We start from the raw sequence: 25,833 nt of genomic DNA on the forward strand, positions 1-25,833 counted from the left end.
TATAAATATCAGATTTACTCTATCAACAAAATACCCAAATATTAAAGTCAAGATTTTAAACAATGAGGACAACATATCAGAAAACAGTAAACCGCAGCACATGAACAAGAATGAAAGTTCACACCTCATATGCGAGTTTGCTTGTTCTCTCCATGCCTTCCTGGGTCCTCCATCCATATCCCAGAGACACTCTGGTCAGCCTAACTGGTGACTCTTAATTGGCCTGTGACCAGCTGCTGCCCCCTGCAGGGCTCTTCTCTGCTTTGCACACAATAATGCTGGAACTAACTCTGGTGTCTGCAGTACTGAATTGGATTAAGCAGGTTTGAGACAAAGTGTTAGCTTTAATAAGACAAGATAATGGCTCATTTTTGTGAAAAAGAAAAGTTTTATTGTTGTTGTCAGGACAAAACTGTACAGCAGGATCACAGTTTTTAATTTGATAATGATGCACCTTTTATTGCCACAAGACTTGTTTATTATTGGTGGTCCGAGACTTTAAAAACTCAAACTGAAAATAAAGCAGATGGCACATCTAAACAAAACTATGGGATTCTGCAAGGTGACTGTAAAGCAAGCGACTGAACAGTCCATGTGGGAGTCGGCCAGCAGTGCCCACTTGTGCCTGCCCATTACTGAGGGTACTATACTGGTTTTTACTTGGAAATACATAAACATACATTCAGATGTTGGGAACACTCGCCATTATTCATGCAAATATTCTTTCAATTACTGCATCAGTTGACTGTTTTACCAAGATGAAATGGCAAACAAATGAAATTATTTTTTCTTTTCATGGGTGGTAATTTTGCAAACGGTAAGGCAATGCTTAATTCAAATAATGTGATCTTTAGTCTGCAAAATCAGCCCATTACCTTTTAACACTGATTTAACTTTTGGGCAGAACATATCCACAATTCCAAACACCTGCACTTCCACTGTTGTTACATTTCGAATGATCCACCTGTCAGCAGATGGCGAGGCATTGTCCATGTCGAGTCTACATGGCTTTCTGCCAAAACATGCTGGTTAACTGGCAACTTCAAGCTGGTCCCTGCCTTGCACCAAGTGCTCCTGGGATAGGCTTTGTCCCCACTCCCGTGCCCCTGAACTGAATTAAGCAGTTTGCAATTGAGGGTTCCAACTAACCTCAGCATTTACCAGTACGTCAAGGCTAGAGCACCACTATTATAGCATGGCCTACTCTTCATCAAGACTGCTGTGAAGGTTGCTTGTATTGCTTTATTTTTTTTAATTATTATAGAAATTGTTTTCATCAAGAGTTGCTAAGGTTTTTTTCCCCCAGTTCTCTTTCTCTTCTCAGTATCCTGTTTAAATGTTGCATATAAGTGTCCCTAATGAACTTGGGGTCAGACCATGTAACGAATATGTCAGTGACAACAGTGAAGCCAGTGCTCACCCTTCATCCTATTCGGACATCATGAGGGTTCACCTGTTCTGGTCACTTGTGTTACAAGGCACCTGCACTCCTAAAGTTCAGTTCTGGGCTCAAAAATGGCCAAATTGAATCTATTGTTGTTTTGTGGAATGAAGATTATTTCATTTCACATTGGCAAGAAACAAGATTTCATAAAAAGATGTCCATTACTGTCTTCAGAACAGTGGACAAATTGGTTCCCACTAGGATAGAAAAAGAAGGGGAGGCCCAGATAGACAAGAGCAAAAGAGGAGAAGAATAGAGGATGTAGTTTGAGAAACAGCTTACAGGTCCTCCATTGACTTCTTCATTAAATAGACATCAAGCACCAGTATCATCTGCAACAGGGAGAAGGAGGCTCCAGGATGGTGGCTTTAAAGAAAGCATTTCAAAGAAAAAGCCATATCTGAAACTAACAAAAAAAAAAAAAAAAAAGGGTTAAAATGGGCAAAAGTTTGGAATCACCCAGAAATCCACCATCTGTGTTCTTTTACGCATTTTAAGCTTTTCTTCTCACTGTTGCAGATGACACTATGAGTAAATAAGGATGAGGAAAGGTGAGTTTACCATTAGGGCACTGAAGGAATGACTGCTGAAAGTGGAACTCTGCAGTCCTATGTGAATATGACCATTAGTAACATTAGCAATGCCTTGGCTTAATGTTTAAATCGGTTTAATGGTACCTTAATGAAAAGAGCATCAACTGTTTCTTTAAAAAACAGGAACATTTCTGGGTGATTACAAATTTTTGAACACTAGTTACACTATGCCTGCCTATAATGCACATACATGTGTGGTTTTGTTCTCTGGAATTTTGTGTTCAACTGTATTGGACTTCTCAACATTAGCACAAAATGTAAGAATAAACTGAACCTGAAATATTGTATGTTTTTCATTAAATATCAATTGCATACCAATTTCCCAGCACTGAATGGCATTAATATTGCATCCAGGTCCTTATTGTCAGTAATCTTCCATCGACTAATCTGCCAAATCCACCTAATACGGTCATCACTGCTTGTGAAATGTATCATTCGCCACCACAAACTTTCTGCTTTGTTTTTCACACGTTTGCATTTTCACCATCACTGAAGTTTTCAGCTCAAAATTTCATATCCAAACAGCAGTCACCATAACCAACTTGCATTTAACAATGAATATCTATCAAAACTAGGCTTGAACGAGAACCTCGATAATATACATATGTATTACCAAAAGTAGTTTTTGATGTGATAAAGTTGCAACTTGAGTCCACTGTTAACATTACTGTGATTTCCCACTTAAAAGAAGCAGCAGCAGCTGCATCACCATTTAGTTGTTGTTCAAACTGTGCTACCATGATATGTTTAAGACAGTCAAGGATTCTGGAAATAACAGCTTTTTTAATTTTGTGAATGAGGTTTAAATTATAGATGTTTGCACTGAAAAGTTATATCACATGAAAGTGAAAATGAGCATTAATGCTAGTAAGTTAGAGAAAATATCTTCTGGACAAAGTCAATTTTACACAGCTGCACTGAAATAAGTGCTCTTTTGCGGAGGCAGATGCCTTGCAAACTATTTACACTACTAGTTCTGTTCTCTTGAACGGTGTCAAACTGCAAAGCATAAGGAGATCTTTAAGACCCCAAGAGTTGCGTGTTTGACAGTTACCTTAGCTCTCTACTTTTTAAAGCTTTTTTTTGTGTTGAAGGGAAGGACAGATGATCACTCGGTAAAATGAATATCAAAAAATGGGTAACAGTTTAAGTGATATAATGGTAAAGTACAGGTGGGATAAAAATGGCAAAAGCAGTGTTGTATAGCTTTTACTTGTGATTGTTTATTAAACTAAGAATTTTTAAACAATTTAAGGTATTCAAGTTTTCTTCTTTCTTCATATAAAATGCACAATTGTTTTGTAATTTAAAATTGCCTCTATCAGACAGTATTTTAAATACTTCTCATCTCAATAAAGGATGTTGAAATTGATATCACTGTTACTTTTGATGAACAGGACTATTTTCAGATCCTTATTTTTATATTTAGACTAAATTCAATGCAACAATATGTTAATAACTGTGTTGCTACAGGAGGACTGAAAAATTGTGTTAAAACCTGTTTTACACTCTAATGTGTTGGTGCTATTCCAGAAACTGGACATGATGGTATAAATGCCTTTTATTCAATCTGAATTTTGGGTTTGCAGCTACTGTCTGCACAGTAATTGTATAAGGATATATTCTGAATGATGCCAGGGCTATATGCCATTTCAAACAATGTCTGCTGTCAGAGTATTAATATATACTCCTTAATACACACCCATTTCACATTTGCTTGTTCATTTAGGATCAGATCTACTAATATGTTTAGCCTATAAGAGCCAATCTCTCTGTAACTTCTTTAGTACTGCGGTGTATGTGTGGAAAGGATTTTAACCTTCCATTATTCAGGTGCCACAGTATCTGAATATTCAGGCACAATTCAGAAATAGGTTAATGTCAGCCTTATCAGAGCAGAAACGTAACACTGGAGAGATGACAGAGTGAGACTCCAGTATATACGTGCTGCTTCAACACTGCTGACTAATGTTCGATACTTGCATGTGCTCACACTTTCTGGCATGCTGTACAATCACCATATTCACTATGTTATGTATTTTTGGGTTCTACATGGACACGGACCACAATCTTACTTTACGCTTCCAGGCCCAATTTTCATAAAAGGATACAAACGTTATGTCATCTTTAGCTGACAGTGTAGCATTAATGGGGCAGCTCAATATGGTCTGCATCTCCAAATCACTGCAAACCATGATGTGCTGCTAAATTAACACATGAATTATACTGATTGCAAGTTTTAAGAAAGAATAAGGAAAATAAAGGTTTACAAATGCTGTGGAAAGAGATCATTTGGGTCATAATGGAATTGACCTAAGCCAGAAGTCTCAGTCTGGAGAGCTTGTGCTTTTCAAGTCCTTTTTCTGAAAGCTCTCCAGAGAGTCACATTTTGTAATACCCAATTTAAACACTTAAATATGACCCAACAGTTAGCTTAAGGAAAAAAAAAATCCTTTTCTTTTTGTTTCTACTTATCGACAGTCTCCAACTTAATCATATCTGCAAAGACAAAGGCATTATTACATGGCCTGCTGAAATACTGTAAGTTATCTGGACACGTTTATACAGTATGTGGACTAAAACCTACCTCTGTAAATTAATGCATATAGAAGGAAGTAAAACTAAAATACATGCTGACCTTCTAAGATGATATTTGAAAAGTGGCTATAATAAATGAAAATCACTCACAAATTGTTAAAACATACACAGGATGCAAGCTTCAAACATTCTGTTTATGACATTATTAATCTGTAAAGTCTGTTCATCTTGCCTTTTTGGTAACTTTGTCAGCCATACACCACACAAAATCACTGTTCAATATATTTTACAAAGGTTGATTTAAAAAATAAGATCAATCAAGTTTTCAGGATGTCCTATTAAGAGAAACAATAGTAAAAAAAGAACGTTTTATTTTTCCAAAACAAAAAATGTATTAGTGTTCACAGGGATTATTAACATTTGCAAAGCATTTCAATGCATCTCGTATTAAACATTTTGTCTTGCTTGTACAACCAGTCTTCTGTAGCTGACTTGACATTTTTTATCATTGCCAGAGGAATGAAAAAAGGTAGAGCTTCAGATTTGGGAGATACGCACTTGTTACTTAGAGCCAGGTGTGGAAAACAGTGAGAGTATGGGGTGTCTTTGAACACACAATTTCAAACAGCAGCCTTTGCTGCAGTGTGAGTGGAGCATTGTCATGAAACACAAGGGGGATGGATGATCACAAGGTCTTCTAGCTGCTTTTCAATGACCGATTATTGCAAACACCAAAGAAAATTACTGTAATGCTGACCACTTATGTGGGCATTCTAAAACATGTAGTCAGTCTAGACTGCACTCTCAAAATCAGAAAAAATTGAGCACATCTTGCCCAGCTGTGGATTGAACCTTGAATTTATTCGGTGTTGGAGTAACCTCATTCTTCCATCGTTTCAATTATTGTTTGGACTTTGGGTTAAAAATGATAAATCCAAATTTCATCCCCAGTTATGAAAGGCTTCTGAAATTTCTCCCAGAGGAAATTCATTACACATTTTCCTTGGAACACTAGACATGCTGATACTTCTGATAATTCACTTCAGGATTCCAAGCCTCCAGTGTCCACAGACCTCACTCATGTTTAAATACTCACAAAGAATGGATTCAGGCGACTCCTTACTAATTCCTTTTGTGTGGGCTGTATCACACAGTTGGATAATTCTAGCCCTGCAGTTAGCAACAAGATTGCACAGGAAAGAAGCAAACAAAATATTACACATCTCATGTACAATACATTTCAAACAATATTTTTCAGTGCTATATAGATGACTGATAAAAATTCTAAGCTACCCCATAAGAGAATGGGTTTTCAAAAGGCATTTTAAGCCTACAAGAATGGAATTTTTGATGTTGATGTCTTGGGGAAAAAAAACAGACTCAACTAACTAATCCTTTTTTCATTCTGTCCATAAAGGAAACACAGTTAGAAAAGACACTTAGGCCAACTTCTTTACATGAACACTTTAATGGAGTTTATTCATATCTGTGGGTGAGGACAAGTTACTTTTATATACTGTATGTAAACCTATGGGACCAGGCAGAGCGACAGCTATAGCCTTAACTACAATGTTAAGATAAAAGAACACCTATACATGTAGCTCAGAAGAAAACTGCTGGTGTCTTTTTTACATAGCAGGTTACTCTGCTATTATTACTAGCATTTTTAGAATGTTTTAATTTTTTTTTATAGTAGTATATTCAATATTTCTTTTGAGTACCTCACAACAAGAGGTGATCCAGAATCTGGTGCACTTCACATATAATTTACACCTCCAATGGTGAACTTTTACCATATCCTAAATAAAGCTGGTACCAGTACAAAAAGGGCATCACTGCAGCCATGAGCCAAATGAAGGGACAATGCTGAGTGGAAGAAATTCCTGTACAGTGTCGAGTAGGAGGGATTTATCCCAAATGCTCTGTTAACACCTGATAAGTTTTTTTATCCTGTTGCTGAAATGCCTACGTGATGGGAACGAAGTATTGTGTAATATAGTTTAAACAACTACATTAACAGCACAATATTTTGAGTTCAAGTGACTTTAATGTCATACCACCCATACACAGTACTACAGTGGCACAAAATAACATTCCCCAGAACCTCAGTGCAACATATACACAATCAAGCTGAACACATACAGTATAACATTAAGAACAGGGTTAAGTCCAGGACAAGTAAGAAACTGTACTATAATAAAGCTATACCACACTATACTTGATTAATTAAATCATGAATAGATTGAATGATTTGAAATAATTATAGATTAATGATAAAAACTGACACTATGACAATAGTAACGGATGTACGACTATAGTATGTCATTTGCGTCAACTACTAGAAGCAAATCAAGGGGAGGTGGACAGCACAGAATTCAGGGTTCAGGCAGCCAAGGGGTAAAAGCTGTTGCAGAAATGATTTGAATGCTATGATACCTTCTGCCAGATGGAAGCAGAACAAAGACTGTGGGAAGGGTGGGGTGATCCTGTCAATTCTGTTTAACTTGTATATTTAAATTGTATTTTTACCCTAGTATATGTAACCTAAGCTGTGAAAACTTCAGAGTATTCAGGACACGCTCTTATTTTGAAAACTTCATCCTACCTGTCAAATATGTCTGCTCCCACTTGACATTTGGTTCCTGGCTGCAAAGATACATACTTGACCAGTACAAGGCCAGTTCATCATTTCAGATGCTTTGACACCACTGAGCCATGGAAAGGTACAAGAGTTTGCTCATGTAAAATTAGCTAAGCTTAGTCCTGCATGTCTGGTTTAGGAGCAGTCTAATTGCATTTTAGGAATATAAACAGAAAATTCAAATATTTAAAGTGATGTGCACTGCCTCCTGTTCCGCATGCAAAATATGACTACTGTATTGGAAATTCTGAAAACACAAAGAAATACTGCACATACTCATAAAAAATTTTCACTGGCTTCCTTGTCTTACAATAAGGAAAAAAAGACTAGCTTCCATGTAGTAAAACAAACATAACTGTAGTACATGTTCATTTTCAATACTCTTAATAAAACACTGCATCCAAAAATATTACTGGCTTTGAGATATAGAAAAATGCAGTTTTACTTTGGCTGCTATAAATCCCTTACCTTAACTTGCTTTCAGACTTTATCCCCTAAGCTGCCTCTCCTTTTATCTGCAAGGGAAGAAAACAAATGTAATAATACTATATGAAATACAGTCAATTCCAGGAAATGCCATGGTACGGGCTTGAAACCATACTTAAAATGTCATATCATGAGAAAAGGAAGGGAGACAAACTTTTTTCTTTTACTGTGCTTGAAAGTATTAACCATTTGAACAAGTGGATATTAATATTCTAGCACTCACCTTAAAGTCTCTATGATACCTGCTTTGCATTTTAAGTTTATAAATGTCAACATTAAATTGCCAGTCCAAAGGGTTGCATGGTATGACCACATACCTGTATTTATTCCTTCTTTCTCTTTCCTTTTTTGTCTTTCATTTCACACACATATACCCCAAAAGCACAATTAACCTGCACCCACCTGTGATGGTGTTTAAAATTTTGTTCAAGTCTTTTTAAAACATTTAAAAAAAAATTCTCCTAAAACAGCTTTGAAGATTTGACAAATAAACAATTTTACAAATTCAAATTAAAAGAAGGAATACTCAATTTATTAATGTTCCTCGTTATATGAAAAATGTTTTTAGCGCTCAAAAAAAACAAACAAAAAAAAAAAAACTACCATAAAAGCTCTAATGGTAACTTTAACAGAAGTACAAAAACATCAATTCAAAATGGCATTTAGTTTGCTAGAATTAAAACCTAAGGTACTATACATCAAAAGAAAACTTGGTAACATCTCAAAGCAGAAAACATTTATTTCCATCCCCATCACTGAAGTTAGGTAAGATATCAACTTCATCCTAGCCAGAAGGATCTGGATCTTACTTTATTTGAATAAAGCTGTAAGTAAATGTACCTTTTCAGTTTAGAGTTTATTATTGACTAACAAAAGACCAGCACAGTATGTCTTCAGTACGACTAGCTTTGTCAGAGCTGTGGTGCTAGGGCTCTGATAAAGCCCTATAATGGTGTCTGAAGAGACATAGATTCCTACAATGGACAGATCTGGAGGAGTTAATGCAGCAGGGCATGATTAACTTTCAAATTATGATATAAGACATACACTTATTATAAAAACAATCAAAGCTTATTCAGACATATTAATGAGTAAAAGTAATAACCTGAAAACAGTTACAAATTTGTGCCATACAGTTGAAGACAAAATGAGTCATTAATACAGTGGAACCTCGAGATACGATCACCTCTGTATACGAGAAATTCAAAATACGAGGAAAGTATGAGCGAAAAATTCAGATCTAAATACGAGCATTGGCTCGCGTAACGAGCCACGAGCCAGGCTGTGGGTATAGCTCGCGGCTTAGCAAGGGGGCGTGGTAGCAGTTGCGAGCCGCGATCTGCGGTGTCTGCGTTTCTCACTTAAGTGCACAGGTGGGAAACTGCCCACATCCATGATTGTTCCTGTGGCTGATGGGCTGCAGCTGCCATGTCCTCCCCGCATATATAGAGAAGCGCGAGCCGGTTAAGGGGGAGAAAAAGTAAAAGAGAGAGAGAGAGAGAGAGAGAGAGAAGGCAGGCAGACAGACAGACAGACAGGCAGGCAGGCGGGCGGGCGAGTGCAGGCTCGCGTGTAGCTGAACAGGCGAGCCAAACAGCTGAAGCAGGACGGTGTAGAGAAGGTCAGCTGCATTAAGAGTGTCTCGCCTGTTGCAGAGCCCGCAGGTGAGACGCTAACAGAGAAGAAGCACCGGCGATTGTCATCTGTTTTTTAAAGACAGCATCCTTTTGACGTTTTAACCTCGTGTTAAAGGATTGTTATTCTTGTGTATTTTAAACCTCCATTTCACAACTGTTTTAAGGATTATTTATTTAAAGATTTATTGAATGCTCTACTGCACTTTGGACACCTGTTTTGATTCTTTTAATAATCAGTTATATTATTTACCAGTGTTATTTATTAAAGGTAGACTACAGTATATATAATTTATCAGTGTTATTTGTTAGGAAAATTGATTTTTATGTTAATATATTTGGGGTGCAGAACGGATTAACTGGATTTCCATTATTTTCAGTGGGGAAGTTTGTTCTAGATACAAGAAATTCGCTATACAAGCTCAGTTCTGGAATGAATTAAACTCGTATCTAGAGGTTCCACTGTATATATATGATAAAACATGATCTGCAAAAATTGTACATAAATAGCCATACATTCAGACCAAATTTTCTGGTTACATTTTTGTACTTTATACGCACAAGGAAAAAAAATATAAAATGCATTTCTATTCTGGGTATGTTCATGTTTTGTATTCAGTAAGCAGTAGCCTCCTCAGTTACCTAGAATTGCATTAAATAAGTTCGAAACTATGGTAATTAATGTAAATCAATCCATAATTCACAAAATATTCTTAAGATTGTCACTAACATTCTATCAACATTTTGAGATTACTTATTCAAAATACTGAATAACACTAAATTTAATAGAATATTTACAAACCCACCTAATCCAGTTTATCATCACAGGTGGCCAGAACTTTGCAGGATGGAGGCCAAACTTGGACAGGCGATGGTCAGTTGTGAGTGTGTGGGCTCAATGATAGACTAATTTAGAACTGACAGTTAACCTAATAAGCACAACCCTTTGGGATGTGGGAATTAATCAAAAGAAAAACCGGCAGACACACATACATATATCGAGAAATGTGCAAACTCTATTCAGACAGCAACTAGTCATTCAATTTGAATCAGGGTCACCATGAAGAAATAGTACTAACCACAGTGCCATCCTAGATTTAACACAGAAAAATAATTAATGACAAATGCAGGTAAGTGCAAATAATTTCTAATAAACATGGTAATGTTTGTTTGCCTAGACTATGCTTACATAATGAAATCCATATTTAAATACTGTGCAGTGTTAGATAATAACTGTTTTCATTTTGCCAGTTCCATTTATGTAAAATAATTTGTGAAACACAAATATGATCGGTACTTGTGTGTTTTAACCCCGCCACTCAACCCAGATAGTGCTTCTCCATTCACTCGTGATGACCCTTTTGATGTTATTATAAGCAATGTTTCAAAAGTAATTAAAAATCTAATTTTACAAATTCTTGTTTTTGCTTTGTAAACAAACAAAATGTAAAAAATAATGGAAGTTTTTCTCTTGCTCATGCCTGTTGGCAGGGTTATAACACACAACTACCAAATGATCTTATATCACAGGTTAATCAGAATAAAGTTAAAACTGTACAGTCACCTCTCCTAGATTGCTCAACTCTGTGTGCTTTTGCAGGCAGGAACAGGGACCAGCTATGTCTGTGATTACTCTATGTTGTCTCTCCTGGTGTCATTGCAAGCTATCTTAAAAATGCAATAGCATAAATCCTGTTGATGACGTAGAAACTCAGAACAGCACTGACACACATTATTCACAGTATTGAAGTTTCTCTCAACAGCTGAAAGAAAATCAGACACACCATACAAGGAGTCAGATCACCAAAATGAATGAGGTCAGTGATTACCAAATGTTAAGAGATTTACACTATAAAACTTGATTTCTATTATTTGAAAGGCCAACAAAAATCCCAGAATTTAAAACTAATACATAGCCAACAAATGAAAAAAGCATTCTGAACACTAACCCTGCTCCATACGTAAAAACTTTTTTCCCCATAACCAATAAGTAAAGAATTTCACAACAATCCAAGGTGTTCTCCACCACAACCAAGAAAGATAAATTTCAAGATTTTTACATAGATTATAAGCAAGAAATACACAAAAATGATTAAGACTCACAAGAACAAATCCACATTTAAGCTAAATGTAGGCATGTTTAGCACTATAAATGATATAAGCCACCTCAAAACAGTGCTCAGAAGTCCAACTACATTATTTAAACATTATTTATAACCCAAGTTAATATTTTTTTTGTCCCAGGGCAACACTTAGAGGGAAACTGCTCATACTTCAATCTGTTTTAATCCACAACCTACCTAATGTGATCTACTATTTAATGATGGAATGGTCACTTAATAAATAACCCTAATTCACATCAGACTGACATAGGTCTTATGTATAATTTAATTAAAGGCATATCACAAATCAGCTGATTTTGTTTTTAAAGAAAGAAATGGTAAAATCAACAGTATTTACCTAATGTGCTCTCTGACATTGAGCATAAGAATGCAGCTGCTGGCTAGAGATCTCACGCAGACCTACAAGTGAGTGGGGGGATTGTTACCTTTATATGAGAAACTCAGACATATGTTGTCATAACAAATTTGGTCAGTTGACCAGCACATGTTCTGTAGTTGGGATACTTGCCTTCTGTACATAAGCTCCAAAATTTCTACAAACTACCTTCTTTAATATGGATTTCAGCTCTGTACCATTCTGCAGGGTCAGAATTTGACTTTCACTTGCTATTGTCTCCAAGTAACAAAGAGGTGCAATTTTGCAGACATGTCATCCACAGTAATTTCTGCGCCAAATGGGAAGCCCATAAATGCCAAAACAGATTCAAACATTGTGAGGTCATTGCAAAGTCTGTCAAATTAGCCTACAATGCTTTCCATTTGCTCTAACTATCGAGTACATTTTTTAGCACTCATGATTTAACCCAGATACTCAATTTCTGTGTGCATATTATCAAAATTCTTCAAATTACTGTGTCAGAAATCAGAGGATAGACTTTGTAACTTTTCCCTTAGAAAAACTGAGCTAATCTTGCCCATAGTATTTTTGTCTTTACTTTATGGCTTGGGATTAAGCTTATTTAGTACATTTGCCAAGTCATTTAAAAATGCCAAATTTAGGAGCCATTGGTCACCTTCAAGCTCCTTGTATTTAGACCCTTAATGAAATCAGAAACTCTTATTTCAAGCAACAGTTACTGCAAAAATGTAACACTACTTGGCAGCAAAAGGTACACACATTCTACATTCCTTTTTTCTAAGCAAGCACAGAAAATCCACCTTGGAAGACTTCTATCATAGATTGTCCTTCTGATGAGATACAAAACGGAGGTCCTGACTCTCTGTGGATATAAAAGATCCCTAGGCATCTTTTGAAAACAGTAGAGTGTTTCCCATTGTCCTGCCTAAACTGCTCACCATGGCCTCATCATTCTGGCCCTTTATAATCATTCCATGTCCCTTACTGGCTCTCTCTTTCACCTCCTCACCAGCTAGTAGCTAATGTGTGTAGACTGTGCTGAAACAAAAATGGCTGCTGTCCCAACATTAAAGTGGATGCCACACATTGGTGGTGGCTCAAGTGGTTCCCCACTGTGTATGCGCTTCGAGTAGGTTAGAAAAGCGGTATATAAATATAAATTATCTTTCGCGCTCTTATATATATATATATATATATATATATATATATATATATATATATATATATATATATATATATACACACACACACACACACTGCATATATATTATATAAAATCCAATGTTTGTCTGTCTGTACGTTTGTCTGCTTTTCACAAGAGAACTACTTAACAGATTCAGATTGGGTTTTTTTCTATAACTGGCTTGAACATTCCGGTTGATTTTGCAACTTCTCTCATCACGCCAAGTATCATAGTTCGGTTGTGGAACCGATTTATTCGCACAAATCCAAGAGACAGGCTATGGACCGAGGGGATGGGGAGCCGGGCGGGGCCATCCTCGCTCACGCGCCAGCCTCCGTTCAAGTCACTCTACCTCTCTCATGTGTTGGAGCGTACCTTGCCTCCGCTTAGCTAGTGATACCTGTTTGTTCAGCAGACATTATCATCTACAGGTTGTTAAAGAGTAACGTTTGATGTTTTTGAGATAGAGAGATCACAGCTATGTGTGTTTTAGAGGGCACCTGCTTATTCACAGAGAGATATCACAGCCACGTGCTCTTCTCTCCATGTGGGGGACCCGTCAGAGCTGAACACGATCAGATAGATACAGTGGCAACATTTGACATTGGAGCATACCTACTTTCTGCTTGGCCAGAGATATATCACCAATTTTTTACATTTTTGGCAAGGAGATCACAGCTACATTCTTGCCCCTGATAGAAAAACCAAAAATATTATATATCAAGAGGCCCTCGGATACGAAAGCTATCAATATAAATTCTTCTCAATACAAATTATTACATTTAAAAAAAATTTTTTTTTCTTCTGATTTTTAAAGTGTTTCCCGTTTCACTACTATGCGGGCGGATCCACGGGTAACAGCTAATAAGTTATAATTGAGAACATTCTTTTCATTGAAACATCCATAACCTGTCCTGTTTTTAAAGTTTTTTTCACAGAAAAACACAACACATGGTTGTGGAGTTTCCTAGTTTACCAAATGAGTGGCAATATTGTTAGCAGTTCATCTCATGAACTAATGCTGAAAAAAATTGTTCTGTGTCTGCCACATACATGAATTTGTTAAACTGAAGGAAGAAAATAATTCCACCGCCGATCAATGGATCTACTATCAGTCTTTCAGATTTGTGGCTATTTGCCCACTTCTATGTGTTACTGTATTTCTGGATAACTGCTTGTCCTGATATTGTCTCTGATTTGCTTTTGAAGCCTTCAAACAATGAGTCTGGTGCTTTTACAAATACATCTTTTATAATTTCTCCATCACTATTTATTTATAATTTTGTAAGCAGATGGCTCACCCACTTTGGTTTTGTGGTAGGTCTCCAAAAAATGTCCATTTGAACTCACAAATTAGATTTAAGCTTACCACCCTTTCTCCTTTAATGAAGCTCACTTCTAGTTGAATTATTCCTTTTAAACATAAAACCAAAGTGTCATTTGATATTGCCTCATTTTGGCATTGAAATGGGTGCCTTACATATCAGACATACATATTTGCAATTAATCATGATGAAAAGGTAGGTTTTTGCTTTTAACTGAACTTGTTCCTGCACTCATTCTGATTGTCTGCAACAGTCTTTGCAAGTTTAACAGCTTATGCGTTCTTAGTTTCTGTGGGAATAACCTGTGAACAGTGCAGGCTTTCACGTTGCTATGATAATATGTGAAGTTCAAAATATACCAGTGTACCTTGTCACCAAGCATTTCAAGTCAAAATAGAGAAAAGTGTCCAGGGGAAAAAAAAAAATTATAATACAACTTGTTTGTTTTAACCTTTAAATAGTTATTAATCTTAACAAGCTCTTAGTCACCATCATTTACACTGTTGCTCTATAAACTCTAGTACTCACTTTGATGAATTCAGCCGATTTTTTGCATTATACTAGAAGTAAAATTATTTTCGTTAATTGTTGCCCTCTCACAATTACTTAGCATGTCACAATTAAATTGCTTAACTGCTGCTTTACCACAGGCACTAGGTGCATTTACATTACTGATTTAGTTTTGGATCAAGTGTTACAAATAGAATGATAAAGACAGAATCATAGTGTAAATATTTGTGTGTCAGATTAAAATATTCACCCTCATGAGAGTGTATGAATCCAGCTCAGTCTGATGTCACAGATAACAGTGTAGCAGTATCAAATACTCATGCTTTAGCATGTTATGCAATATCCTCCAGACAAGTTCCAATTTTTCCTCTTTGTGAAAATATACGCATCTATTTACATTATCAATGTTTGTTGTAACTTTTCACTTAAGAACATCCTATTTTTATATTTATAAATTTGTTCACTCACATATCTATCCAATGCATCACTCACATATGTTGCAGTCTACATACTGAATATTCCTGCTTCCACTTTAGGCTGCATTTCTTGCGTGCAGCTGGAGTCAAATACCTGAAAAGACACTGGAATGAAAAAAAAAAAAAAAAAAAGTTTGTTTAGTTCCAATGAATAACAGCTTATTTTTTTTTGTGCCCCACAGAGTAGTTAGGACCTATGTTCAAATAATGGTGGGATTACAGTTAGCTGCATATCCTAATACGTACACACATGCACATATACTCAAAAAGAAAGTCAGGTACAGCTTTTATTTGTTTATTTTTTGGGCTGCCAGAAGTCATATGGTTCTATGGGTTTGGTCAGACTTTGCATAGGTGAGGTTTGGTGCTTTATTTTTAGGCTCTCTGGAAAAGTAAAGTTCTATAGTTCTTTGCAACAGTGAGCACAAGTCTTCCTGTAGCCACTGAAAGCATGTATAACACACACCACTACAGAACTGCCCATACTTTACAAAATAATGTGTTTAACCTATCAACTTCTTCAGCAATGTGCATTTTATAAGTGTTACTAAGTTACAGAAAGGAAAAAGTCTTAATTTTTACTTTGTAAATTCATCTTGTGTAGAACGTGAATATCTTAAGGCACCATGGTATTACTAATATTTCTGATTTATTTGTGTTTTATAAATTAAATGTTTGGAGACATAATGGGCAAATGATTTTGCTTCAGTGATACAAAAAAATTACCATATAGGCATACTTAAAGTAATCTGAAACTTTTCAATACCACCCTATCTAGTGCTGGCTCCTGCCTTGCACTGAAAGCTGCTGGGACTGGCTAACACCGAATTGTATTTGGCAGGTTTGAGAATATTTTATTAAATTTCATTAACTATGGACTGAGATCCTCAAATCTTAAGAAACAATATGTCTAATTCATTTTTACAACATTTGTGTATTATATATACATAACACTCACCTCACCTCACCCGAGTGTATATTTGAAGAACGGATAGCAAAAGTCTAACCAGCTTTCATTAAATTTTACTGTTTGCTGATGGAAAAAAAAAATCTTCAATTACTGTACTTGTGTCTCATAATCCACATGTCTGTTATCCAGTCACTAACTCAAAATGTGGAAAAAAGGTGCTTTTTTAGCTAACATACTGTTAGTTGATTCCTGAATTATCAGTGCATACATAAACAACAGTATAAATCCCACAGACTGACGAGATTGCCTTTTTGACTTGAAGACCCACCTCTCCCATTTATTCCTTTGTCAACAGCCCCATCTCAATTCAAAACATCTCTCCCATGAGTCTTTGGCTTTCCCGTTTATGTATGAGCCGAGAATTCCAAGCAACTATTCTAACAGTATTTTAACAAAAAGTAATGTTTTTTGCATGTTCTGAAGTAGTGACGTGATAAAAGACATGCGGATAATGCGTGTAACGGGATATTTTGGTTCTTTTTTTTCCATTAACACTTTTCCACATTGTTTGCGGTTACAAAGAACTGGTAACCATTGAATCTGGTTATATCATAAACTCCCCTCTCTCTATTTTGCATTAAAACATGAGATTAAAAATTTCTAGCCAACTCTACAAAGCTCATGGTGTAAATAATATATAAAAAATTATTTTTGGGTGGAGTATTCCTTTAACCAAACCATTATACTTATATTAAACAGAACAAAATATTTAAAAATATACAATGGTACATAGCATGGGATATAATTTTGTGGCAGACATATAAAGCACAAAATGCAATATAAAGGATGCACTTAATCTAAATTCAAAGTAATACACCATAACAGTGGAAACTATTTCCACGGGATGCCATTTAATTCAGGGTAATCTTTTTTTGGCAATATTTTACTCTTTTTAATTTCTTTTCAGAATTCATCTATCCATTAATCGCTTGAATGGGCTATAGCCACAAACTTGAAGGGAGCAGAATCCTATTTTGGTAATAATGAGCACAAAGTAGTAAAAATGAAGGACAGGATTCCAGTCCAAACCATAGAAATCTATTAAGAAACCATACTTCCAGTGCTACTAAAATGGGATGCTATATTAAAATAATGTGTTCAAAAATAAAATTTGTACAAAGGGGATGGGTTTAAAACAATGTGTTCTTCTGTTTACAGTCAAGTAAACACATATGAGATGAAAAAGAAGTTCTGTATTTATTTGACATCATATTTATTTTTGGACTGTAGCCGGAGTACTCATTTTCACAACTTGAAACTACATCTTGACAGTGGTTCTGCCTTTCCAGTGCTCAGTTAAGTAAAAAATATACCTGCAAAACACTGAATTCAGAAGTACCTCCTTTTATTTATTTATTTTTTTAAAGTGCATCCTTAGAATTAACCAGCACTCACTTTTTTAAGCATGTCATCTCTGAACCGAGCAAGATACCATGTGTTTAAATGTTGGCAACCTCAACACCTACTGGCCTATCTGAATGTGTGGCATCCCATTTAACCCTCTGCAAAATACCACACCCCAAAACACACTTTGCTCTTGAAACTCATATTTCCTTTTAGAATGGTATGCCTCATTTTTGTAGCTGCTAGTTCTATTTAGATCACGCTTTACTCTTCAGTGCCACTGGTTAAAACATACACTGAACAGATCTTTAAAGAAGAGTGGAAGTGAAAGTTGGAAGTAAGGCATTCCCTTTTTTGTTAATTTAGTACATAATAAAAAAAAATTAAAAAACAGAGTGAGAAAATGGCATTATTATCTGTTCTATCATCATCAACAACAAACCACACTTTCCCATACAATGATATTCCCATTTTCAGAACCGAGATAGGAAATCCTGAGACTACCCTAGAGAATTACAATCTCATGATGACACAGTGATTTATGTTGTCGTTTCATATCTTTAGGAACACGGGATTAATTCCTGGGGTTGTCTCTGTGAATGTTGATCTTCTCCCAAAGACATGCATGTCAAGCTAAAGAACAACCCAAAGTTATTCTAGTATAAATGACTGTGTGGGAGTATGCCTTGAAATGAACTTAGCCTCCCATCTTTAGTTGCTTACCGCTTAGCACCGACTTTCCCCAAAATAAACTTTAGCTCTCCATTGAACTGAAATGGAAAATGCTGGATCAAAAAATGAATGACAATAGATTTATGTATACTCATTTATTCATATTGCATGATGAATGCAACCTATTTAGCATTTTTTTAACCTGGGGATGTAACCTCTTTATCCATAATGCTAAATATGTATTTTGATACCCTCATCTGCCCTATATGGTGTGTACTATAAACACTTTGGGGCCGATTGTACAGATGTGCTGTATAAAGGAGTTTCAAGCAAAGAATGTATACTTAATCAAAATATGCTCTAAAGACACTAGCAGTACAAATTCCTGGTGTGCTGCTTTTCTGTTGTCATTTACAGAGCAACATATCTTCCTGAGCCACCGATCAGTTGTCCCAGTCAGATGTAGGCCTTTCATGGTGCCTTGCAAGATATGAAAGTGGTAGGTGATGTTTGTTTGAAAACCTAACACTCAGCAATATCAGTTCACTGCAACATAAAATTACTGGATGCACTGGATTAATGGGGAAAAAGGCTGAAATAAGGTCTCTGATTTTAACAATTCACATTTATAAGCAAGTATGATCTCTTTGCCAGCAAAAATTCCAAAGATTTCAAGCTACTATACATCTTAGTCATAATATAATGCTTAACTTTAACAGATCATTAAAAAAATCAATATACAAATGTAAATATTAAAAAATATTAATTCAATATTTTTAAGAGAATTTAAGCATTCAAAAGGGCTCATTTGCATATAATTTAAACACCCAAGAAATACAATATACACTAGTCTTCTAAGCTAGCATCTTTTGAAAGAAACTAAAAATAAATCAAGCCTTTTTGGAATTTTACTGTATTTATAGAACATCCATATCCCCAGATTTCAAGATGCAGATTTTTATAACTATTCTGACAAGTTACCATGGCTGCCTGCCTGTGGCTTTTTTATTTTGGCAACAACTACAAAGTGTTAAATATTTACATCCCAAACAGAATGTTAGGCTATCCTCTCAGTGAGCTCACCTGTTAAGTGGCTAAAGTATGCATTCAAATAATCAGAGGGGCCAGTGTCAGCCTCCCATCTTAATTTGAATAGTGCCACTCACCCTTAAAGGTAAATGTGCACATAGTTCTCTCTATGTGATAAGAGGGTTCACATGAAAAAGCAGAAGTAAAGTTTGTTTTGTAAGTGTTGCAGGAGTTTTATCAGTGCTATGACACTGTAATCGGCTGCCTTCTTCCTTAATAAAAAGGAAAAAATAAACTTGCATTAGAAATTCCTATACAAAACAGAAATGAAACAGTACTCAAAAGAGGTTAAATATTAAATACATATACACTTATAAATTGACAGACAACAGCACTTTTGTACATTGGTGTGCTTTATGCAGTTTAGAAGAATAAAGCATTTTCTAAAAAAATCCTGTAATCATCTAAAATGTATTAGAAAAAAATATTTAAAATCTACAAACTGCATTAGATGTATAAAAAAAAATCTTAAACCTCATGATTATACCAGTACTATAAATAAAATACTGTGTTGGAGAAATAAATAGAAGTGGTCTAAAAGTCTCCATTTGGCAATACTGTATGAAAAAATAGCCAACCACTGCAAATATTTAGAGTTAATAATATACTGTTTTGTGACGAAAATGTTTATTCGCTTTCATAGCACCTGGGTCTTCAATTAAAACCAAGAATACTACAAGTATAGCACACTAAAACCAACATATAAATTAAAACATTCCTGGATGCTAGACCCTGCTCAGGCAGCAGTGGGCACAGAACACAAAAGAAACCGTATGGGGTGTGGAAATATTTCAATAATACCGCACAAAGGTCAATCGATATACTTCACCAAATAAAAAATATTTTATATTAAGGAGCACACTCTTCAATCCTCATACTACCATAATAAAATAATATTGTGTTGAGCCAATACCTTTCATGGCAGCTAAGTGAAATGTAGGCCCTCACCCAGGACAGGGTGCCAGTCCAATAAACGACACTCGCACATATGCTTATCTAAACTCACTCACACCAGGCTAATTAAGAGTCCCAAATTCATTTAGCATACCTGTCTCTGGGATCCTTAAGGAAGACAGCTCCATAAGGAGACTGATCAAAAATGCAAACTCCACCCTGACAGTGAACCAGTCAAAATTTGAACCTAGTCTTCTAAAGTCAGGAGGACAAACTACTAATCACTGTGCCACTGTGTTGCCCATTATGAAGGCAACATTTTGTTTATTTATTTACTCTTCATTTTTCAAATCCAATCACAATATTATTCATCTATTTTCTAACGAAAACATATGCAGTTTGTAAAAAAGACACGTAATAAAATTAATGATACTTTTATTCTTTTAGATTAAAGGAGTTCCCATTTTTTATACCCGATTTGTTTTTATTTACATTGTCGTGTGATTAGATTTTCATACATTTTTTTTGTATTGCTGGGATTATGAGATAAGTAAAGGGTGGCATGTAGTTTTTAACATCTTGTTTACGTATTATAGACAATCACTGGACACAAATGCTGCTTCTCTGCTAAAACTCAGAACTGGATGCAACCTCAAAATTTTCAGTCTTTTACTACCAACCCCATTAATCTTTTCCAACCTCTGCTGAGCACCTGTATCTGGAACCTAAATTGGCCTGGGGAACATCTTTAATAAAGCTGTTTGGACCAGTTATGTATTGTGAAAAAAGGAGTCACCAGTACACTGTATACACAGATGAATTGCAAATACTATATGCAGTTTTTGCTGGGGACAGCATTCAATGTGACTTGGAAACTACTACCTGCAACGAATAGGTATACAGGCAAATAAAAGGCAGCTGGAAGATAAGGGCACTGGTGAAAGCACAGAGCCAAGGGGGTGGGGGGTGCACACAATAAAACAAGGACATAAATGTGGCAAAGAAAAAATTGACTACAGCAATTTATACCAGATCTTTCACATAGTTAGGGCATAAGTACCGTCACATATGCTGGATGTAATCAACGCAAAAGGAATACCTCCTTTGACTTTATGTGTAATAGAAAAAACACACAACTAGGACGTCTAAGTACCATTTCTAGTGCAATAGCAATACTATAATAATAAAATTGTTTTGTTTTTTTTTTTTAAATTGGTTATGTAGTTTGTAATGATGGCTGAGATAAATGTCTAATCTTATGTTTTCATGCCGAAAACACAGTGTTTTGCACATAGAAATGGATAACTGGCATGCAGATTATGAAACATGAGTAGCGGGTGATTTTATTTTTTTCTTTTCTCCCCCATGGACGTTTCTCACTTTGTTTGATGTTGTACACAATTAGTCACTATAGGTTTCTGTTATATGAAACTTTTTTTTTCCCCCTGTTCTGCACGGAAACATAAGATTCAAAATTTTTCTAGCCATCACTATAAACTACATGGGGAAAAGTAACATGTATATATAAAAACATTTATGGGTGGATTATTCCTTTAATGTGGCAAAGTGGTTGGCTTTTCTGCCCTTTCATAGTGAAAATGCATATAAATTAGTGATGCACCGATATGGAAATTCTGGGCAATACCGATATGTTTTTGTCCATCTTTGCCAATACCGATAACCAATATATATATATTTTTTTTTATTTACTTCAGGTATGAATGTTTTAGGTATACTGAAAATATATTATCCATTATCAAAGAAACAACAGTAGCATGTGAAACAGATTAACTTTTTATTAACTTGCTGAATTTTATGCTCTTCTTTGCAGCCAGTACTTTATGTGGGGGAAAGACAGCAAGATATGGCTCATCTCTATTGAAAAAATACTCCAGGTCATGTACAAAAATCTGCTTAACATACATATTCTGACTAACTTAAGCACATCAAGACACCACGCCATTGGGTATATTAACAAAAAAATGAATGCATATTCTTTGTGCTATAATCAGACATATTACTTTAAGTAAAACTAAAATAATGGGTACAATGAGGCCAGTAACCTTGGGCTTAAGTTGGCTTCTTTAAAAGTACAAATGGTAGGTTCTTCTTAACAAAAAGAAGCATCTCTGCCTTTTCAGGAGCAAGCCTGTTTCTCTTTTCATTTACTATATAACACAGCTGAAAAAGGTGTTCACTGTCTACACTAGTACAAGGTGCCAATAGGTACTTGATCACTGCCTTGGCCAATGCTGGGAAATGGGCTGCATTGCTTTTCCAATACTGGAGAGCGCAGTTATTTCTGGAGATAGGGGGCTCGTTGAGATAGTTATTCAGCTGAAAAAAAAGTTTACAAACATTTACCTATATTATAATAAAAAAAAATAATTATTAGGTTGACCAGATTTGTGGTAAGGAAAAACAGGACAACCACCTGTACCAACCACAGCCATTAATAAAAACATGTGATGTTGAAAGCTTGATGCATAATGATTTGGGTCATATAAAGGGCATTCTTGTTGACAAACCTGAATTATATCAGTTGGCTGTATCAGTTAAAATGTACACATCTGACCGATTTCGATGTCATTTTTAATGAACAACGGCTGATAACAATACAGTTTGCGATATATTGTGCATCTCTAATATAAATAAATGCTGTTACTTCTAAATATGCAAACTTTGTACAATAAATTGTGAAACTTGATTATTCGCAAACTATCAAAGATTTAAAAGTAGTCGTCCATCCATCACTTTTCAAAACCACTTTTTCCAATTAATAGTACACAGTGCGCTGGAGCTCCTCTTTGTAGCACTCAACAGAAGACGGGATACATCCCATGATGTATTCTCAGCCCATCTCAGTGTACACTCATAGCCACTGGGAAAACTTAAGATCACCAAATAAACTTACTTACATGTCTTTTGAGATGCGAGAGGAAAACCAATCAGGTAAGCTCAAAATATGCAAACTCCAAAGTCACAGACTAGGTTAAGGTGTAATCATCGGAGTTGACCACTACATTAACCATGCCAAACATTTGTTTCTAAATATATACACTGCGGCTAATAAATTCATTAAGTGATAATAATAATAAATTTAAGGATTTATGCAACAATGAAGTGCCAAATTCACATCTTGAAGTCTCACAGATGAAGTAAATTTTCATTTTGGCAAATTTTTAAAGATTAATTAGCCACAAGTAGAAGCCGGTTACCACTGCTACTGGAACTATTTCTTTAATTCTCCCTTAGCAGCTTGTTAAGATTTAGAACCCCTAATTGCTTAATTCTTGACAAACTTAATTTGGATAGTTTAATTCCTTTTAATTAGTTGCCAATTAAGGAGCCAAACGTGAATGGACTTGTTCATTAATAAAGTATCTGTATCACATGGAATAACCAAAATACAAATAAAAAAGTGTCACAATTAAAGTATTAACAACCATATGGTTCTTCATTTATTTTAAAGGACTGCGTCTAATGAAATAACTATTATAAATAACGCGAAGAACGATCCACCCACATTATTAAGCTTCATGCTTTAACCTACGCTGAGAAATTCGCTATATAAAGTAATGACTGATTGACTAATATGTGGCTGAACTTAATAAATGTCACTGGCTGGCCCTTTTATATATATATATATATATATATATATATATATATATATATTTTTTTTTTTTTATTAAATATAAATATGCATCTTTCACTTAATCAACTCGTATCTCTGACCAGCATTACAATATACGCCACACTTTCTGTTTACTGTGAAAACTGATCAAAATCAGCGCTGTAAATAGAAAGAGATATCGTCAAATATTTCAATGTATAGTAAAGCTGAAAAAAAGAGGAAACTAAAAGCGTGTCATTAACAAAGGAAGGTGGTGCAGATTCTGCTCATTTTAAGGGAACCCTGACTTTTAGAACTATAGCCAGATAAACAGCAGTACTTTTTTCATTTAAAATATGACAAAGCCAAACCCAACTGCGTAAAATTTACTTCGGCAGTAAAAGCTAATACTTGAATCTGTGAACAAAGTGTTCCACGACTTAAAATGTATTTATCGTAGAAACGAACTGTACACTACGATAATTGCATACTCGCTGTAAAAACAAAAACAACAAACAACTACATTTTCCATACAAGCGTCTTGCACTCTGTAGAAAACTAAAGCGATGATAGCATTGGGTGTCGAGGTTTAACTAAGTTATAAAAAGTAATATTTGGCATAAAAAGGAATCCAATGAACAGCAAAAAAAATAAAAATTCACTTACTTTAATACCAGAAGTTATATTCGCGTGCCAAAAGCCAAGCTATATTTGCTATTCAAAGTCAATTTACGCTCGTCGTACAACAGCAGCCACTCTTAATTATAAGAAGTTATTTTTGGCATTTGACTTCCAGGTATTTACAGTAAAAACACCAGGAACACAAAAGGACTACACCTAGTACAAGCAAGGATACTTTGTCCCAAAAAATCGTAAAGTTAGCCACAATGTAAAAATGAGAAACTCTTACTAAAAGCGCTTCGCTTGCTCTCTGCTGACACCCAGACGAAGTACTCCCGTGGAGACAATGAGATTTGTTTTTCTTTTGCCTTTCGTGGCAGCCCCGCTTCGCTCGCTCGCTCCTGTCGCTTCGTACACACGGCTTCCAAAAAGCAACCGACACGCAGAAACACGAGAAGGGAAAAGAAAAACCTGCCGCCGTTTGCCTTCAGAGCGAAAAAAAATGACCGAAAGTCTCGAAGAATAAAAGGAAAACGCCGTTTCTCGGAGAACGCTATACACTTTGTAAACTTTCCAAAAGAGTCCCATATCGTTATTAGTGGGTTTTTGCGCGATACCTCGCTTGTGTGATTAATTCTGCGTTTCTTCGATAAACTCTATTAAACGTGTTGACAAAACTACCCAGCGTTTACATTTCTATCTTTCTTGCATTCGCTTCTGTTTCTCGGTACCCCTTTCTCTTCCAAACAGAAATCGATGTTCCTACTTAACATCGCGTCTCGTAATTTTCCCCCACATACCCTATACTATTTTGCCATTTCGACACACATTTTTATGGTCACAACCATTCCTTAATTCGATATTTCATTTCAACGCGAAAGGAGGGGGCGTTGCAAACCAGCAATTATAATGCATCAGGACGTCTCTTTCTAGCCACCCCGATCAGTGCAATCAGAAAGAAGGAAAAAATCCTGCAAAATAATTCCCCCGAAAAAAGCCCTCCTTACCTCCAGCCCAATCGAAAATGGCGCCGAAAAAAAAAAAGAAACTTCTGAAATTTGTCATTGTAGGGCCCCTGCAAGGAGTTGTGGGACGGGCGCCGCCCGGTCCCTTTTTCCGCGTGCACTGTGACGCGCCACCCGCGCGCTGCGGCCCGAGCGAAGGCGCAGAGATGGGGAATTTCGGCGCGGCTCGTTCGAGGACGTCGTCCACTACAGTGGCAGCCATTCGGTAAATCTTCACCTAACGGACCCAAAATAGCGTCGAAATGTAAAAGTCTATGTGCCAATTTAAACTACACCGTTAGGTAACGTCTTCTA

The 25,833-nt window shown here is 35.8% G+C and overlaps 1 long non-coding RNA gene across 2 annotated transcripts; it reads right to left on the reverse strand.

Moving 5' to 3' along the window:
• LOC114662364 (uncharacterized) lies at positions 1-25,709 on the reverse strand. 2 transcript variants are annotated; one of them, XR_003717984.2, is made up of 4 exons: positions 25,522-25,709; positions 15,304-15,416; positions 7,685-7,731; positions 1-5,745 (listed from the first exon to the last, which is right to left on the reverse strand). It is a non-coding gene; the product is annotated as an uncharacterized LOC114662364 (long non-coding RNA). The 2 variants fall into 2 exon arrangements; XR_003717985.2 differs by having other exon boundaries at positions 24,804-25,709.
• Positions 25,710-25,833: the final 124 nt, after the last annotated feature.

This window comes from Erpetoichthys calabaricus, chromosome 12 (assembly GCF_900747795.2).
Source record: "Erpetoichthys calabaricus chromosome 12, fErpCal1.3, whole genome shotgun sequence".
Classification (NCBI taxonomy): domain Eukaryota; kingdom Metazoa; phylum Chordata; class Cladistia; order Polypteriformes; family Polypteridae; genus Erpetoichthys; species Erpetoichthys calabaricus.